At 43.1% G+C, this 19478-nt stretch overlaps 1 long non-coding RNA gene across 1 annotated transcript; it reads right to left on the minus strand.

Annotated features, from left to right (window-relative positions):
- Positions 1-15699: 15699 nt before the first annotated feature.
- LOC112553154 lies at positions 15700-18606 on the minus strand. Its single transcript, XR_003096968.1, has 2 exons — positions 18202-18606; positions 15700-17789 (listed from the first exon to the last, which is right to left on the minus strand). It is a non-coding gene; the product is annotated as an uncharacterized LOC112553154 (long non-coding RNA).
- Positions 18607-19478: the final 872 nt, after the last annotated feature.

The raw sequence follows: 19478 nt of genomic DNA on the forward strand, positions 1-19478 counted from the left end.
ACATTCCTTGTCAAACCTGTGGCCAATGTCAATGTTCAACAGACCAAGTGGAAACTGTCTACTTGCCTTCTTCAGCACAAGTTATTTTCTCCCCTGTTACATCATTCTGTGTGCAGGGTCCGACCTGTGCTTGTATCTTCTAAACTCTGTCTGGAGCTGTTGTACCGCACGTGGGATGCTTGTTTAAAAAATCTGCTACAGGCGCGGCGCTTTTCTGCCACATCAAGGGATTTGGGGGATGAAGTCTGTGAGGCAGTATGACTAATCGGGTTTTATCGCAACCGATAAACGTACTTCCCAAGCATGAGCATCCAGAGAAGTTGTTGTGTAAAAAAAAACAGGTCACACAAGATAAAAGGCTACTGAGAATTGGATATAGAGTCGCCGGCGGTGAATGTCCCACATAGTGATAGCTTGTTATCGTCCACGTCTCCCACGCCACTGATTACTCGGAGCGCTCGGTGAAAACAGCTCACGACGACTGTGAATAAAGCACAACTAGAAGCCTTGGTGGATGTAACCCACAATAATAACAGCCAAACTAGTACTAAACATTAACAGACATAACCAGTGTGTGCATCCCACACCGTCTCTCCATCCAGTCTCGAGAGAAGCTGGTCGAGGGACCTGTGCTGACCAATGAAATTCACAATAAACGTTCTTCAACACTCCTTCAAACTGTGGTGCCTGAGTGAAAGGTGTCAAACGAAAAAACAAATTAAATAAATAAAACCACTGCATAATTTGGTCAGAAGGAGGAGAATTCACAAGCGCAGACGGTCAGACCATAAAATACAATAAACAGACTTGTTTTGACCACACTGTAGCCTTGAAGTCTCCTCGCGACAGCTTGACTGTTTTTCTGTCGAGGACAATCCCAGGTGTCTCATTCCCACACCTTCACCTGTTTCATTGAAACCGATTTTATGCCCAGGGTCTGGATTATTTGCTTGATTATTTAGTTTTGGGTCGAAAGCATCCTTGCCTCTGTGACCGATGTTGAAATACTTCAGCCACTAACCATCTCTGAGGCTTCCTCCTCGTCCTGACCATCTTAGCTATACAGGATTATTTCTTCTTCCCCGAAAAATTGTTTTGTTTGTGCATCTTGTTTTCTTGTCTGCGGACTTCCTCACTACATTGTTGGCGGATTGTGTTTGGTATTTGTGTGTGACCCACGCCGAATGAACTGACGATGATAGTTTGTCGTGAAATTCTGCCTCCTCATCCACATATTCTGTAAAATGCAATTATGTTTATTAATGCTTCCTCGATTCCAGAGCTGATACCATTGTACTCTGTGTTTAAATGTTTCCGGCACCTCCGATTTATTCAAAACTACTAACCACGAGCTCACACTATGGCGTCTCCATCTCACCGGACCTTCACATTTACTTTGATGTTATGTTGTTGATTTGCTGTCTTTGTTCTTTGTTGATATGTTCTGGTCTCCTCATACCTTCTTTTGGAGTCTGTATTTGTATATCTGTAAATTTTAATTTGATTTTGGGACTTGTGCTTATTTTAAAGTGGGAGAATAAGCTAATTATTTATGCATTATTAGAACAAATAATTTTCTTATATAATTACAAACCGATGAGCTAATTTTTCCTTTTCCGGATTTGAGAGGAACTAATTCTGATACATATACATTTTAAAGAAATATGAAGAACTCACGTCCGCTGGGTCCATTAAAGAAGACAAAAGCTCTCTCAAAACACTCAGAGAACATTGATTCCACTGTTCACCACCAAGCAAAAAAAAAAGTATTTGGCGAAGAAGACATTTTTATTGCAATGTATTGAAAACTTGGGTTTTTCTGTATTTTCTGTCAATAAAGACTTCACATCTTACCATGAGAAGGACAAACTAGTTCACAAGGTACAGGTCTGAGAGCAGAGCTTGTTGTTGACAGTCCACAGACCATCTGCCTCACTTTCTAAGACGTGGCGCCCCAGCTAATGAGGGCACGTGCAGTAGGTAAACATGTTTTCTGACAGCAATGATGGTCTTACAGTTCGATGCCACTTTACAGGACAGTCTGGCGAACACCATGGTCACTGTATGCCTTCCTTTAGGTATTTTCTTCGCAGCAGCTACGGTTTTGACACCTGACTACCGAACTACCAGGCCAAAAAAAATAAATAAATAAATAAATTAAAGATTACGATTTCAACACCTGGATGAAAAAAAAAAATCAGAAATAAATCTTGCGGTAATGAGGACTCGACCCGGTACCGGGGTACCGCGAGCAATAGTAATAATGCAGTGTTCAATGGTATGTCTGGGGCTGTAACCATCAATCAATATCATCATTCAATTTGATTACATATAATCATTCACACTCAGAAGTTTCATGGCCAGAACAGGGAGGGACAGCCTCAGTCTCTTGGCCCTGCATGCAGGCAACACAGAATCGCTGTTCGATTGAAGCTGACGAAAACTTCCCTGACAGGTCAGGAGATGAGAAGAATGAAGACGACAGAAACATTGATAATGGTGATAAAACGATGGTGGCGACGACGAAGATGATAACAACGTCGCTGATAGTGATGATGTCAGCAGGAGAGACCGATGAGAACTAAGTGGCTGAACAAAGACCAGAGAAAGCCAGGATGTTGGTGGTCCTCTCAGTTCCTGTGAGACGGTGGGAGCACAGTGACGGGATCGACATAAACATTTCACAACTCCCTTACACACCCCTGTCAGTGCTCCCCCGCCCCTCAACCCTACCTAACTCCCTCAACCCTACCTCATCCCTCAACCCTACCCCACCCTCCTGTGTAGACCACGTGCAACATTCGTCAACAAGGGACACACCACATGGCCGTTACTATTATCGGGAATTCTCGCGAGTATTTTTGTCCGTTCTTGCGAGCTTGAGTAGACAAGTCATCCTGTCACGAGTGTAAGACGAGTGTTTGCTGAGTGAACCGATAAGTGAGCAGAGCTCAGTGCTGACGTATTCTGGGCGGTTATGTACATGTCAATATTGTGAACAGGGTCTACTGTCCACGAATGTGTCCCCTGAAACATCCCCAGTTCCCTGTGTAATGTTGTTATTGTATGGTCCCTATTCTTACACTCAAATACACTCCACCTTCATCATGATTGTCAGTCTTCTCTAGGGATCAGGTTTTGAATCACATTTTATCAAAGCTTTAAAATTTCTTCTGATTTCGCTGTTAAAAGCCCATGTTTAACGAATGTTTCAGTTTCAAGATGTTCACCTCTCCCCCACCCCACCAACTCCCTTAAGCTAATGACATCTACCGTTCCTCTTTCTCACGATCGGCCACATCAACCTCTGACTCCCGCGACACTCTCGTTCAGCACTGTTGTCCGGTTTGTGGCAACGAAAACAAAACAAAACAAACTGTTCGCACGGCCCAGTGTACCTGTCTTTCAACACCTCACCTGTCAAGTGGTGACGGGGGTGGCTGGCCAGCAGGTGCGCAAGTGTGCAAAGTGGGTGAGCGACTGAGGCTGAGATTTGTGTATAGACGTGTGTGTAGGGGGGGGGGGACATGTGCTGAATCTGTATTTTGGGGATTTTTGTGTAGTTATGATATGCGCTTAGCCAGCCCGGGCCCTGGGACAGACGACCTCTCCGGAGGGCCCCTTGTACTTGTAATCGTAAATTATTTTCCCACTATAAAATGTATAAAAAAATGTATATAATGTAAAAAAAATCCACTGACCAAGGCCGGGCCCCCTTGACAGCAGCGGGCCCCGGTACACCAGCCCCCTGTCCCCCCCTCTCGTCAGGCCTGCATGTGACCAGACCGTTGGCCACGCCCCGATACCCGAGTCGCGAGGACGAACTGTCTTCCTGCCAATAGCAGAGAGTGTGACACTGTGATTGGTCCGTCGCTGTCAACGGGGGTGGAGGGACTCAGGCAGTGGCCTGGAAGTGGGGAAATAACCTTTTGAACTGCGGTGACAGCTGTGGACCGCATGGGACCACGCGAGCGCCATTAGCTAGAGGGGCGGGTGTCCTGTTCGTGGATGTGTCTGATTTGTTTGTTTTTTTTTTTTTTGGTTGATTTTTTTTTTTGTTGTTGCGTGTTATGGTGGGGCTCTCCCCTTTTTGTTTTGTTTGGCCATCTGTATGAAAGGGGTTTTGTTTTCTTTTTCTTTCCGTTCTTCCATATTTTTATTTTATTTATTTTTTTTTTATTTTTTTTTTGTTTGAGCTGGCGGTCATCGTTTCGTAATACTCTGGAAATTCTAGGTGGGAGCGATGGACGAGATGTATTGCATAACAAATAGAGCTTTGCTTGCGTGTAGGATTTTCGTTCCAGTGAGGCTCAAGACTGAAATTAGAATCTGTCAGTCCTTCGAAAACATCAATGAAAGCGCCTTTCAGCCTCTGCTCAAGAGACTGATTATCTTCAATGAGGTTCTGGCAGAGACTAAGGAAGACACGCAGGAAGTCCTTAAAGAGCTTTTTAGCTCGGTACACCAGGTTGTCTTGTACCTCCACGGCAACAGAAAGGTCGACAGCAGCAGGTAAGCTCCAAGGCTGTCGTTGTGGCAATTCACTAATATTACAGAACACTCTCTTGGCGATTTCAGAATCTTTAAAAGTTCTCAGATGTGCGCACACAGAGTCAATATCACTGCGAATATCAAAAGCCTCCAAACAGTTAATAGCTTTAATATATTGTCTATTGTGGCTTGGTCTTGGTTGTAGTATCCTGTTTTGTTGCAGTATTTCTATGCGGGCCTGCGAGATTTGTGGGATGAAAAGACGCTAACAGATTTTTCAACACTTTTGTAAAAACAAAAGAAAGATGAGAAAATGCTAATTACTTGTTAGTACAAGTATTGTTTCATATAAAGGACAAGCATGTCCTACTGTAGATGGCGTTTGTGTCTGTTTGTGTGCGTGAAGAGTAGCAACGAATAAGTGTGTGAGTTTGAGTTTATAAAGAGTATGTGTGTTTGTGTGGCGAGGGTTTGTACCACAAATTCCAGGTGTATAAACACACCACCTCGCTGTATCCACATGCTTGTGGGCAATGACAAGATGAGGTTTATTGTCTTCTACCTGACATCTGGCAACCGACTACTCGTCACACCATGTTGGTCAGCTCGTGAAATCTTTATTATAACTTAGTGTTTATAGTCCCTGCGTGTGAAGGTCTGTAAATAATAATAACAACAAATAATTTTCAAAGCACATTTTCCCAAAGTTACAGTAAGCTCAGTACGATATATACAAACAAAAAGATATTCAACTACAAAAATGCATAAAGCACATTGGTACACAGACCAAGCAAGTCAGTAGAGAAGTACAGACATACTAACAACAGCCATGAATGTGTCAGAGACCTACACCAAGTACTACAGGACTGAACACGTGCGAGGGCGAAAGGGTGTGAATGATGGACGTTTCCAGAATGAGTGTCAGTTAGATGTTTTTTAAAAAAAAAAACAAAGAAAACAAAGAGAGGTGTGATTGGAGAGAGAGTGAAGGGTGAGAGGAGGTAAAGTAACCAGATGTTTTGGGAGCGAAAGCGGGATGCGTGCCGATGATGGTGTCGTCACCGACAAAGAACGCCGAAAAAGGTGGTGGTGGTAGTGGTGGTGGGGAACCTTTTCTCTGACTTTTGCCGAGTAGTGAGGCTTTCAACGGCAGATCTGTCCACGCCACTACAGTATTCCATTTTAAAAAAACAACGGTTTTTTAAATTTTAAATATAAATATTCCTACCTTATCTTGTTTTCCATCTTCTTTTTCTGGTCTGAAGAAGGAGCACCTGCAGATGTTAAGTTTCAAGTCTGCAGTATACAATTTCCAGGCCGAAGGTAGGCGGGGCCGTCGGGGTAGCGGGCCAGGTGGGCCGCTGGACACAATGATTTATCGCGCAGTTAGATAGGTTGAATTAATTTCGCGAAATAACGCACGAATTTAGTGTTTTAACTGTTGGTAACCTTTCCCACCGTCTGTGACAGTAGTGGTTTTTTATTAAAGCGAAATAACATGTGTTCAATAATTTGCTTATTTAGAACTTAGAAGTGTTTTCTGAACGTCAATTTTTGTCACAACTTGTTTACCACAGCTACATGTAGCAATAAGTAATAAAGATGACCTCGGCTAAGGTGACCAGACGTTTCGGGGGCGAAAGCGGGCCGCGTGCCGATGATGGTGACGTCACTGATCCGTACTCACAGAAAAAGGTTTACTGGAAGTGGATGCCTTTGGATCGGCATCGTCTGCCAAAATGTAAAATGCACTTGTTTTTTATTTTTAAATCATCCTAGGTTAATTTGCTAAAAATTTATTTTATCAAGTGTAACAGACTTAGAAATCTGCATTGCGTAGCATTCCAACACACACAAAGTAAAAAGATAAAAAATAATAACAGACTGACATGTCTGATGGAGTCGTTAGCGGCTGTCTTTAAAGGAAAGCGAGCGACTTCCAACAGCTTCACTTTACACAATAAAGTCGGCAGGTGAAAGCCATTGTGTACTCATTTGTTGTCCTTTCCATTATCACTAGGTTTGGTGTGTGCTGACGTGGGGTTAGGGTAGGGAGGAAACTTAACCCCAGTGGGAAGTGGGGGAACTCAACAACCTAAACCAAAGAAGCTGACACCTTACGATGGACGAGCAGACGACCACCGGCGATGTACTAGCGGCGCGTGCAATAAGGTGTCGGCCGCCAGGTCATTGTCGTCACGGGTCAAAGACCGGAGCCCGCAGAGCAGCGAAAAGTCAATCGGGATCAACAAGACACCGCCAACACCAAAGGCGTGGATGTGAATCAGTGTACTTTATTTTTAAAGACAAGCGGGACATTGATGGACTTGCCACAAAGCGGGACATTGGGCGTGCCGCCCGGACATTTTATGAGCAGGCGGACACGAGGTCTCAAGCGGGACTGTCTGGTCACTTTACCTCGGGGCTGAAGCACGGGGCCCAGAGCGGGGCCTGGGGCGGCCGCCCCACTTGCCACCCCGAAACGCAGCCCGCCGCTGCCTATGACATCTACCGTTCCTCTTTCTCACGATCGGCCACGTCAACCTCTGACTCCCGCGACATTCCCTCTCTTCTCTCATTCAGCACTGTTGCCCGGTTGGTGGCAAACAAAACAAAACAAACTGTTCGCACGGCCCAGTGTACCGGTATTTCAACACCTCACCTGTCAAGTGGTGACGGGGGTGGCTGGCCAGCCGGTGCGCAAGTGTGCAAAGTGCGTGAGAGACTGAGGCTGAGAGATTTGTGTACAGACGTGTGTGTGTGTGTGTGTGGGGGGGGGAGACTTATGTGCTGAATCTGTATTTTGGGGGATTTTTGTTTGTGTAGCTATCATATGCACTTAGCGTCTAAGACAATGTTGTGGAATTCTCTTTGTGTAGATAAGGTTTGGCGTCTGTCGGGGCTGACGACGCTGTTGTTGGAAGGGAACAAGAGACGCTTGTGATTCTGTGTGCATGGCCGTAGAGTGTGTTGCTGGTGTACATCACTTTCTGCAGGCTCAATCACACACTCGATCAATCGGTGTGAAAAGTTACCGCACAAAGGATCAACAGTCGGCAAACTGAGGACAGAGTGCTGTTGACCACCTGCATGTGACCAGACCGTTGGGGGGAAGAGGGGGGATTAACCTTTTGAACTGTGGTGACAGTTGTTAGGTGTGTTTGTGTATGTCTGATTTTTTTTTTCTCTTTTTTTCGTGCGTGTTATGGTGGGGCTCTCCCCTATTTCTTTTGTTTGGCCATCTGTATGAAAGGGTTTTTGTTTTCTTTTTCTTTCCGTTCTCCCATATTTTTTTTAATTTTAATTTTAGTTTTATTTTATTTTTATTTTTATTTTTTTTTGAGCTAGCAATAAACTTTAGTTTTGTGTTGTCGCTTCGTGTGCGCGTTTTGTCTTCACTGACGAGTGACTGGCTTCGCTGCTCACGTCGGATGCGCGGAGGTTTGTCTGTGTGATTGCGAGTGTGTCTGTGAGAGAGCGAGTCCCACAACGCCCGATCGCGTTACGCGACAACCTCTGGCACTGCAGTCAACACACACACCCACGCGCATGCGCATCTTGTTGTAGTCCGGTGAGCTGGTGTTGTTGTACCAGTGCCACAATATTGAGGTGATGCATCTCTATCAACCTGTCATTTTACACAACTCTGCAGCTTTCCTTCCTGCAATCGTGATGGGCCTACAGAGGGGCTGTGCAGATTGATATAAAATAAATAAAAAAATAAAAACGCATGTAATACATCCAGTATTCAGACAATTTAGAGAATAGTTACATCCCCCTTCACAACAATTCTTGAAACACCATCACTGCCACCGTCCAAACCACCCACAGAAGAAACACTTGAATTTCATTGTGGTACCTACAACTTTATTGTGTCCTTACAAATTTCTTACATTTTCAGGACAGGGTTAGCAAGTATTAACAGTTCAAGATGCGATTACCGCTAGCATCATAGAACTCGGCATTACACCCTCCACATAAATCATTCCTGGCAGGAAGAGGTACCAAGACACGTGAATTAAGTTGAAGTAGAAAAATAGTAAAAAGTGGATTTTAAGTGAAAAACAAAAGTATTGCTAACAACATGAAAAATCTATTAAATAGTAAATAGACCATAGTATTAAATAGACTAAGATAGGTGTATCGAAACGACACGTAGATTAAAAGATAAAACAAATCAACTGGTAATATTGGTAATAGGTGCTTCAGTGGTAGATGATACTGTCTGAGTCATATTTGATCATAATTGTCGGTTGCACGATGGGTAATTTTTGTGCCGTTAAGAAAACCTCATTGCAGGCAACTGAAATGGTGGATTGAGCTTCTATTTGTGATCAACAAACAGGAAAGCTTCACGCATTTTGTCAATACCTTTACACGTATACAAAGTAGCAAAATAGAGAAAAATAGCAAAATAGAGAAAAATAGCAAAATAGAGAAAAATAGCAAAATAGAGAAAAATAGCAAATAGAGAAAAATAGCAAAATTTTGTTAAGTTATACATTAGCATTATGCTAGGTATGTGTGTGAAAACAGAATGAGAGAAGAATACACATTTTATAGAGATGCTATAATGTGTTTTGGTTCGTTACTTGAACCCTCATTTTAAAAGGAAAAAAAAAAGCATATGATAAAAATGTCAAGGTTAAGGCACATAATAAACACAAGAGAAACTGTTGAACTGAAAGATCAGAACACAAATCAGTGCTTACGAGAGATTAATGGAAGAGATTATTGAACAAGATCGAATATTAGAAAAATGATTGAAAGTAGTGAAAAAGCCACAACAGTACTAAATATATCAAGAAGAAAAAAAGTCTAAGTAAAAACGGCCTCTACAAGTTTTGAATTTTACGAAAAATGTCAAATGAATAAAGTTTATCATTTTTGTAATAGAGTAAAAAATCCATTAGCTCGAGCTGTTCACAAAATGATTTTCTGACAAAGCCATCAGTGACAATATGAACTTTGTTAAAGTCATTCTGTGAAATCGTCAGTTGGGCATTGTTTCTCTAACATATTCTTGCATTTCTGACGCATCAGTTCTTCAAGACATTCATCGAGAAACAAGCAAACATCAGGCCTCTGCGAAAATTTTTTCAATAGTCTACCTTTATCCATTGCATAAGATGATTGTCTGATTCCTCCTGTAGAAGAACCAGAAGAAACGCCAGCAGTATCCATTGCGAAAGATGGTTGTCTGATGTCTCGTGCTGTAGAAGAACCAGAAGAAACGCCAGCAGTATCCACTGCAAAGATGGTTGTCTGATGTCTCCTGCTGTAGAACCAGAAGAAACGGTTCTGTCATTTGTCTGCCCGTCCATGACGTCTGCTTGTCTAGAAGTCGACGGTTGCTCCTCTTCACGAGAGGTGGAAGGCTGAGGACTAAAGGTCAGCGCTCTAGCCGTGTCCATGTTTGCTGTATTTCTCGTCACCACCTCGTCCTCGGTATTGCTACTCTCTCTGTCAAGTCCTTCATAGTCAGATGCTTCTCCCTCTGATGGTGATGACACTTGAGAGGAGGAAGAAGTTTCATCGACAATGTCAGGTGGTGTAGATTGTCGCAATGTCAAGTTTGAGCGCTCTGTGCGCCTAATCTTAGGTAAGGACGATCCTTCTTCCTCCGAACTCGACGAACCCGCCACTCTTATACGTTTGTAACGAGACAGTAATGTAGACCTCTCAGCATAAACTGTCCTTTCTCCCTGCATGGCATCCCAGTCCCTTGGTGTGTCAGATTCGGGTGTCCAATTCAAATCCGCTAAATGTTTCAGGTATACACCACTTTGTGTAGTCTCCTCCTGTATACCTGTTTCCTCGCTGGTACATTCCCCAATGTTTAGGAGCAAGGATGGCCAGATCACTGATCATCGTTTCGTAATACTCTGGAAATTGTATGTGGTAGCGAAGGACGAGATGTATTGCATAACAAATAGAGCTTTGCTTGCGTATAGGATTTTTGTTCGAATCAGGCTGAAGACTGAAATTAGAATCTGTCAGTCCTTCGAAAACTTCAATGAAAGCGTCTTTCAGCCTCTGCTCAAGAGACTGATTATCTCCAATGAGGTTCTGGCAGAGACTAAGGAAGACACGCAGGAAGTCCTTAAAGAGTTTTCTAGCTTGGTACACCGCGCTGTCTCTTCTCTCCACGGCAACAGAAAGGTCGACAGCAGCAGGTAAGCTCCAAGGCTGTCGTTGTGGCAATTCACCAATATTACAGAACACTCTCTTGGCGATTTCAGAATCTTTAAAAGTTCTCAGATGTGCGCACACAGAGTCAATATCACTGCGAATACCAAAAGCCTCCAAACAGTTAATAGCTTCACTAAAACGATTATAGCGGCTTGGTTTGTGTTGTAGTATCCTGTTTTGTTGCAGTCTGAAGGTAACTGGTGTCCACGGCGCACAGCGGACGAAGGCTTCTCCACAGACCTTGACTGGCTGCTGGTTACTCATCTTAATAGAATTTTTGTAAAGTCCCGATACACAAATCTTTTATTTCCTTCGTTTACTATGGAGAAAATAGTTATCTTTCTCTAATGCCTTGCTCTTTGAACCTTTCTCTGTCGCTGCTCAGCGTGCAATGGGCACAATGGCTGAGCTCTCGGGGAAAGCGCAGCAAACCGTGTGACGTCATCAAAAAATGGACCAATCCATAAGAAGGATGCTAGCAGTAGTTCCCGCTGGTTGTCACATCTCTGGCTGTCATGAGGAGGCAGGCATAGCCTAACTGCTTTTTTTTTAAAAAAATGTTTCGCGCTTGTTAGACGCTGTTTGTAGCGGGTGTCTGTGTGTCATAACAAATCACAATTCAGAAGTATTTCTATACGGGCCTGCGTGTGAAGGTCTGTAAACAATAATAACAACAAATAATTTTCAAAGCACATTTTCCCAAAGTTACAGTAAGCTCAGTACGATCTATACAAACAAAAAGATATTCAACTACAAAAATGCATAAAGCACATTGGTACACAGACCAAGCAAGTCAGTAGAGAAGTACAGACATACTAACAGCCATGAATGTGTCAGAGACCTACACCAAGTACTACAGGACTGAACACGTGCAAGGGCGAAAGGGTGTGAATGATGGACGTTTCCGGAATGGGTGTCAGATGTTTAAAAATAAAAACAAAGACAGGTGTGATTGGAGAGAGAGTAAAGGGTGAGAGGAGGTAAGATGACCAGACATTTCGAGGGGCGAAAGCGGGATGCGTGCCGATGATGGTGTCGTCACCGACAAACAACGCCGACAAAGGAGGTGGTGGTGGTGGTGGTGGTGGTGGGTAACCTTTCCTCTGACTTTTGCTGAGTAGTCAGGCTTTCAACGGCAGATCTGTCCACGCCATTACAGTATTCCATTTTTAAAAAGAAAAACGGTTTTTTAAATTTAAATATAAATATTCCTACCTTATCTTGTTTTCCATCTTCTTTTTCTGGTCTGAAAAAGGAGCACCTGCAGATGTTAAGGTTCAAGTCTTCAGTATACAATTTCCAGGCCGAAGGTAGGCGGGGTAGCGGGCCAGGTGTCAGAGGCCGCTGGACACAATGATTTATCTCGCATGAACCGTCTAGACCAGACCTGGGCAAAGGCCGGCCAGCGGGCCGGATCCGGCCCGCCTCCTGTCTCTGACCGGCCCGCCAGCTGGCCCGCCCGCCAGTTTATATACTATGTATATAGTATTGGGTAAAACTGAGTTAACTATATTAGTCCGGCCCTCTAAAACCATCCCAATTTCTCATGCAGCCCCTTGGGAAAATTAATTGCCCACCCCTGCTCTAGATTCTAGAAGAACGCTCGTGCATTGAGGTCTGTGAATTAATGTGCCACTGAAGGGGCCTGCAAGCAAGTTGGAACTTGACAGTAAAGAGGTGATATGTTACTGATGTATGGCCACTCTGTGAATGGAAAGGATGGGCCTGCCACTGGCACTGCAACCTCTAAGCCCGAAGTGAGATGTCAAAGGAGCTTGTTTCCTGTAGTTACTTCACGACACAATGAAACTTTCTCTTCCCGTACCAGCTTCCATTAACCCACCAACCTTCTACCAAGAAAATTTCTTTATTTTTTTATATTTTCATATTTTGAACACCTCCCCATATTGTATCAAGGCTTAAGTGATGCTCCGTTTGGAGAAAATATATCAATCGGGAACGAGAACTGAATCCAGGATATCAAATTCTCACGCAGTCTGGCTTTTCACACAGTGTTCACAAACCGGATTCGATATAAACATGGTTTTCATGTACACCTTCAGCTTCGTGTGCACCTCGGGTGCAGACATTATTGACTGTCAACACTTGTCAACACTTCAACACAAGACATTGCCAATACCGGGAATTGCAGTATTTATCATCCAACATTGTGACTATTGACTGGGTCAGCAGTGGAGGACTCAAGAAATACAGTTAATTTAACCGTGAACATTACTTTTCTTCTTCTTTCTATCTTTCTTTTTTTTTTTTATTTTTTTTGCCTTTGTGTTCTTTCTTTCTCCTCACTTTATTTCCTCTTGCAGGCGTAGAGTCCTTCGTTCTTTCTACTGTTAGTTAATTCATGCTTCAGTTTTTATTCTGTAAAGGGAGACTTCTTTATTTCTGTTTTTTTTTTATCTTTTATTATTCTTATAAAAATTTAAACAGCTTTCTTGAAGGACGTTTACGGAAAGATGTTCTGAACTGCAGACAGTTACACCCGTCTCCTTCCTCCCCTCCCACCCCAAATGACCTAAAGAAAGAAAAGGTTACGGAGGACGACCTTTACTTTTTTAAATGCAAATAAAAATCCGCTTTGTGAAAGGTATTGTGAAATACCAAGCATGGGAAAAGTCATGTGTTCATGTACACACCATGCATGACCGGGTGTTGGGCACGAGTGAGGCTGCTCCCTCCCACTGACAGCTTTCTTGTTTCCTCCACACGAACCTTTCCATCATCATTCGTCTGCTGTAGATGAAACTGATGACTCAGCTTCCTGAAAGTTCGAAGATGGTCGTAGGTGAGAGAAATTGTGTTGGGGGAGGGAGTGAAGGTTGCAGAGGTGTAAAAACTGGGGATGGAGGGAACAAAGGGGAAAGCCACCCTTCAAAAAAGATTTGAAAAAAAATATCTAGGAAGCAAGAATGTGAATTCGACTGTCAGCATCAAGTTTGCACATCCACCCCAAGGCCGAGCATCTTCCTACCCCGCTGGGAAGGTGATACAGAAATTGTCGTGCTACTCTAGTAGTCCCCCCTCTCACAAAATTACATTTTATACATTATGTTGGTATTAAATACGAGGACATCTTCATTTCCGTGCTGTACCAAGCACATGAAGGAAATCCATGTGAAGTGAAGTGCAGTGAAACCTCTCCAAATGTGTGAGTCTGTGGGAAGTTTGCTGTCAAACCAGCGTTTGTAGACAAGCGGAAAGTGCTGAGAGAGTGTGCTGACCCTCAAGTGACCCGGAAGTTGACACTAGCACCGGAAATGGGCTGTTTAGAGTCTACACATAGGTCCTCATTGGCGAGAGACAGATACATAGAGAGAGACAAAGAGACACACAGTAACAACAATAACAATAACAACAGTGACACAAGGAATCGCAGACAGAATGACTAGATGCCACACACACACACAAAACACGCAGATGGACAGATGGACAGAACGAATGATCCACATACACATACAATTGTAGATGCATTTTATGGGGGAAAGGGCGGGGTAAAGTTTTTTCTTTACTTACTGACTTCACTATTTTATTATCGAGTGACTTGTAAACATGTCTTCTCGGAAAATCCATTACTCGGGTCTGTTCATCTCATACCTGTGTCCCATTAATCGCTTATTTTCTAAATATAGGCTTATTAGTTTTTTTTCAAAAAGATATTTATACAACCGTAAACGTTCTTTGTGTAATAACGGATTACATCTGTTTACATTTCGTGATAGCAAGATAAGTTTTTAGTTTTATTTGTTCCGAGCAATAAACTCGTCTAATGTTCCTCTTCAGAGCTCGACACTAACCTGTGTTGGTGTCGGGGGGTCAGGTCCCCCGGGTGCTAGTATCCAGTGTTGCTATCATGTTGTTGCCTGATAACAACCAGACTGGAGTCAGCGGTCAAGTTGGGACCTGAGGGAGTGAAGAAGTTCTGATACTTACACTTGAATTAGAGATAACACGAGTGTGAATATTAGGGTTGTTATGCCCTGCACTGAGTCTTTGTTTTGGTTTTTTATGTTTGTTGTGACTTGACAGTAACAGACACCGTGAACAGTTCTCAAACCTTCACACCATGTGCAACAAACAAAGGAACCCACCCACACACCAATCCAATCAACCAACTACATAAATTAAGAATGTATAGTGAAGAGATAACTTGTGTCGATGACTGGGTTCGAACTCGGAGGATGCCGACCCCAGGCAGCTGCCAACACATTTCTAATTTTAAGCACGTTTAGGTCTTAAATTTATCTGTCTAATCAGTTTCAGAGAAACACAGTTCATAACACAGTTTCAGAACTTTTTAAAAACGAAAATTGTTTTAAATAAGATAAGACTACTAAAGCCAGACTTTTAATCTCGTCAGCTTGTTTTTCCTATGTAACTTTTGTCAGTCTTCTAGATGGCATAAAGCGATTATTGATAAAATAATTTCTATATTTGCTTCTGTGGAACAGTGTTAGTTTTAGAAACATGTCGTGCAAGTAGCCCCTGAGTTTGTGGCGCAGTGACTGCTGGGTATGATGTGTAGAGGTTGTTGGCTGAGGTCAAGCTTCGGCACAACGACTGACATGACAGTGGAGATGATGGCAGCCATGTACAGCATCTGACGAACCTGCCTGTCGGGACTGAAGAGGACACGAACACAAACAAACTTTGTAAGAGAGCCTCGGTGTGTACAGGGTGTACTTCACATCCTCCATTCACATGAAAACGTCACACACACTCGTCACCACAAAGTAACATCACACCAAGTCTCGACATCACATCACAAAAGCACTTTAAATCACACTTCACACATAACATTAGATACATAACATTACACATATAACAGACAGCATCACACAGATAACATCACACACCAACGACCACAAAAAGGCTAAAAGTGATAATCACACAAATAAAACAATTATCAGAAAGACAAGAATATTAAAGTATTGTAAGTACAAACATTGGCTGTAAATCTGTCAATAACAACATTAAAAATCAACAATATCAACAGCAACAACAACAAAGCAAGCAGTTTATTGAGCGGATCGTATGATAGGACATAATGAACAGTGTACAGTTCATGTCTCACAGACAAGCGATGGCGAAACCGAAAGAGAGAAAAGCAAAATGTGACTAAGCATTCCCCACCCCACTTCATTTTATTTCCTCACCCGAAACAGAAATATCAACATCATAAACAAACACAGTTATCACTGGCTGCCCGCTACAAGCCTCTCGGTTGTGTTTGTAGAGTTTAATGTACAAACTCTATCTGCAGACAAACCTAGAATTATGATTTTAAATTATCTTTCCTTCTTATTTCATAACTGTAACTTTTATTATTAAATTTATTTTCAGCTTTGATGAAAAGAATCTTCTATTAACATAACTGAGTTAGTTACTGCTGTTATTCTAATATAAACTACAGATATCTCTATCACTATTATATTATTATACACCATGAACAGAAACTTACTCTAAGCAGTTGGTTCATGGGTTAAATGTACAAAGTGCACAGCATACAGTGCAGATATACCCTTGCTTGTAAGTTCTCCCTTCAATACCCGGTTCATCACAGAAAACGGTTATCAGAAGCTCGAGCACACTCAGGTCTCCATTATCACAGAACTCGAACACAATTCATCTGTAAAGGTGCCTGCACCCTAAATAAAACACTTCTTTTCCAATGTCCTAACTCAGATTCGAACCCTGACGTCCCCACTCAGAGAGCACACCGTTCCATTTGCTTATCAGTAAAATTCGTTTGAAAAAAAAGCATGTAGGTGTGTACTGGGGTCGTTGCCATGCTCGATGGCTTGTTCACTTCAAGAGTTGGCAATGAGGACCGTTGATACAGTTTTGTGCAACAACATTTTTTCCCAACGGTTACGAGTGGAGAAGCTTTGACAGCATGAGATTGGGAAAATTAGAGATTCCATAATATATTCGCGAGCCATATTGCCAACAGAAATTTTACCCTGATCAGGAAGGAGTATAGTTATTATTATAAAATGTCTAATAATTTATTATATAAGTATATTGACTATGATACCTCAAACTCGTGAGTCCGAAGTGCACGTACATAAATTAATTTACTCACAAAAATATTTACACAGAGCATCGAGGTTCAAGGATTATGCGGTTTAGTCTGAATAAAATAAATTTGTATCTGATAGAGGGTATAGTCCTTTTTTCCATATCAGCTCATGGGTTCTGATAGTAATACAGACAGAACGGAGGTTGTGTAACACCATTATAGTTATTATTATTCATCTCTGAATACGGTGGTGGAAGAACAGATCTTTGGTTGTCCGGGTAACAAGAGGTTGAGAAATCCTCCAGTAGTGGAGCCGAGGGTTCAACCACAGGGTTACAGTTCCATGGACGATTCCTCATCACACGAGTATGGCCGAAAGTTCTGGCACAAGCGTGTGCAGCAGTGGTTCGCGAAGAAAGTCTGTATGCCATTGGCACCTTCGTCCTCCACCCCAAACCTCTGCTGCAGAGAGTGCAGGGTGACAGAGGTCAGAGTGCAGACCTTCCATGGGGGTCTTCTGCCCTCCATCACCCCCTTCAGGCCGGCCACACCACCTCGCCGCAGGAGAAGTCGTAGCTGAAGTGTCCAAAGGCTTCCAGAACTCCATGTGTGTCCACTCTGCTCTCCCCTGCCGGAGACACGAACTCGCCGAACTTTCCTTTCTTCGTTTGTCTCTCCTGCACGAGGATAAACTCTTCCGTTCCGCCATTTTTCCTGCTCTGTCTCCTGACAAAGTTGTAAGGGGCAACCGACAGAAAGGGATCACTCTGGACAATCTCCTGAAATCTCTTCACCATCTCCTCTACCATGTTGTTCTTTTCTACCTCCATCGAGCACTCCTGACATGTCAAGGGGTGGGCAGGGGTGGACATCTTGGCGATGTACTTCTCATCACTGTGTAGCCCACCGATGAGTTTAGCCTTGTGAACTGAACAACGGCGACCCCTGGCGAACGGGGTGGCATCATAGAAGCAAATGGGACGTCTACCCAGGTACGTGGGCATCTCAGTGCAGCTGGCCCGACAGCTGAATGCTGGCATGACTGCAGCTACCGACCATAGCAGGACAGCTGGGGAAAAAAGAAGAAGACAATATAATGAACTTCCGTCATTCGACACAGTGTGAAACAAGTTTTTACTGCGAATAAAATTAACCTATAATTAAACCTAGGTTTCACGGGGAAGAATTAAGAAAATATTCAACATCAACAAAGCTTTCCTTATTCGTCCAGACTGTTGACAGTCGACAAGGACAACAAATGCTATTGTTTCTTTTTGGTATTTTGAGAGGACATAGAAACTACACGTTAAAGGCTCGAAACTTAGACACACTTCAAGTGCAATATATTTGTCACTAAATCCTAATTTAGGGGAGACAGAGACATCGAACATACTTAACTTAAACGAAAAAAAAAATTAATCAAAAATAAATACACCAATCCAGCTAATGAAATTCTAGACATCTTTCGTAAAACAACTCACATCAATAAAAAAGAAGGGTATCGCCCTCGGGCAAAAGTTGACAACGGAGGGCTGATGAAGACAGATGATGTTTTTGCTGATGGCTAAAGACTACGACAGCTGCAACAGGTTTGTGTGTCTATCAATGTGGCTTGCTGGCTTGCTGGCTTGCTGGCTTCTTGTACAACACCAGTGTTGTCTCGATAATGAAAGAGCGGGGACTGAAGAGGTCTTCGTGTGTGTTTGTATATACACTCGGTCCTCACAGAGTGACGTGTCCTGCGCAGTCGACCCGGAAGCGTGCGCTTTATCTACTTCCTGCGCACAGAGCTCTCCTGAGGCGGGGCGAGGGACACTAGAGGGGGGCGGGGACATGCTGACATGCAAATAATACCGTACACGTCACTGCATGTTTGAGACTCTCCATGTCTAATAATCCTCCGGTCTAGTCATGTGATCCCTTTTCTTTCCAAATAAAAATTTCGGATGAGGACACGTGGACGGATTGCAAAGCGATCAAGAGATTTAAGAATGTGCACCCAAGTGAGTTGAAAATGTTCAACGAAACATAAAATCTTTTGAAAAAATATTTGCTTAAGAAATAAAACTTTTCTGGGGGACTGAAAGTTGTGGGGGTACCTCATACTTGGCTGCAGCTGACTTCCTGGTTGTGTTGTTGTTGCCAGTGACGAGAGCTGTGGGAGAGGCTTATTTACAAACAATGGCTGGGAGGGCGGGGACAGCAGAATAATTGCACGCTTGCTTGCCTTGAATTCAATCTCATTCGTTCTGCTGCCTGCTTCGCATTTCGTGTTGGTGCAAGGAATCGCCTCTTGCTGCATGGTCTTTGCCCTTAGTCTTTTCCGAGAACAGAGTTTTCCTATCCACGCTTGTGTTTGTAGGCGCACTGTCGTGCTCTCATGGTATTTGTGTGCGTGAGCTGAAAGACAGAAACTAAAAAAAAAAAACCCACTGCATTGTCAATAATCATTGACCTCATTAGAACAATATTGTCTGGCTTGTTCTACACACACTTGGGCATTGAACAAGTCTTGTACAGGACGACCAGTCCACTCCTTCATATTTGTAAACCAGTTTTTCCTTTGGCCACCGCGGCATTGACCTTCCACCAAGATACCTTGAATAATAGTCTTCGACAAGGGGCATGCAGGGTCACGTGGCCAAACCAGAACGGTTTACGCCGCTAGACTGTTGCAAGTACAGGATCCTGGTGTCCTCTGAATGTGGGACCGTGATTCGTAAAAAGTCGTTGGCTTAGTTATTCTTGATTAAAGTAA

Source organism: Pomacea canaliculata, linkage group LG12 (genome assembly GCF_003073045.1).
Source record: "Pomacea canaliculata isolate SZHN2017 linkage group LG12, ASM307304v1, whole genome shotgun sequence".
Taxonomy (NCBI): domain Eukaryota; kingdom Metazoa; phylum Mollusca; class Gastropoda; order Architaenioglossa; family Ampullariidae; genus Pomacea; species Pomacea canaliculata.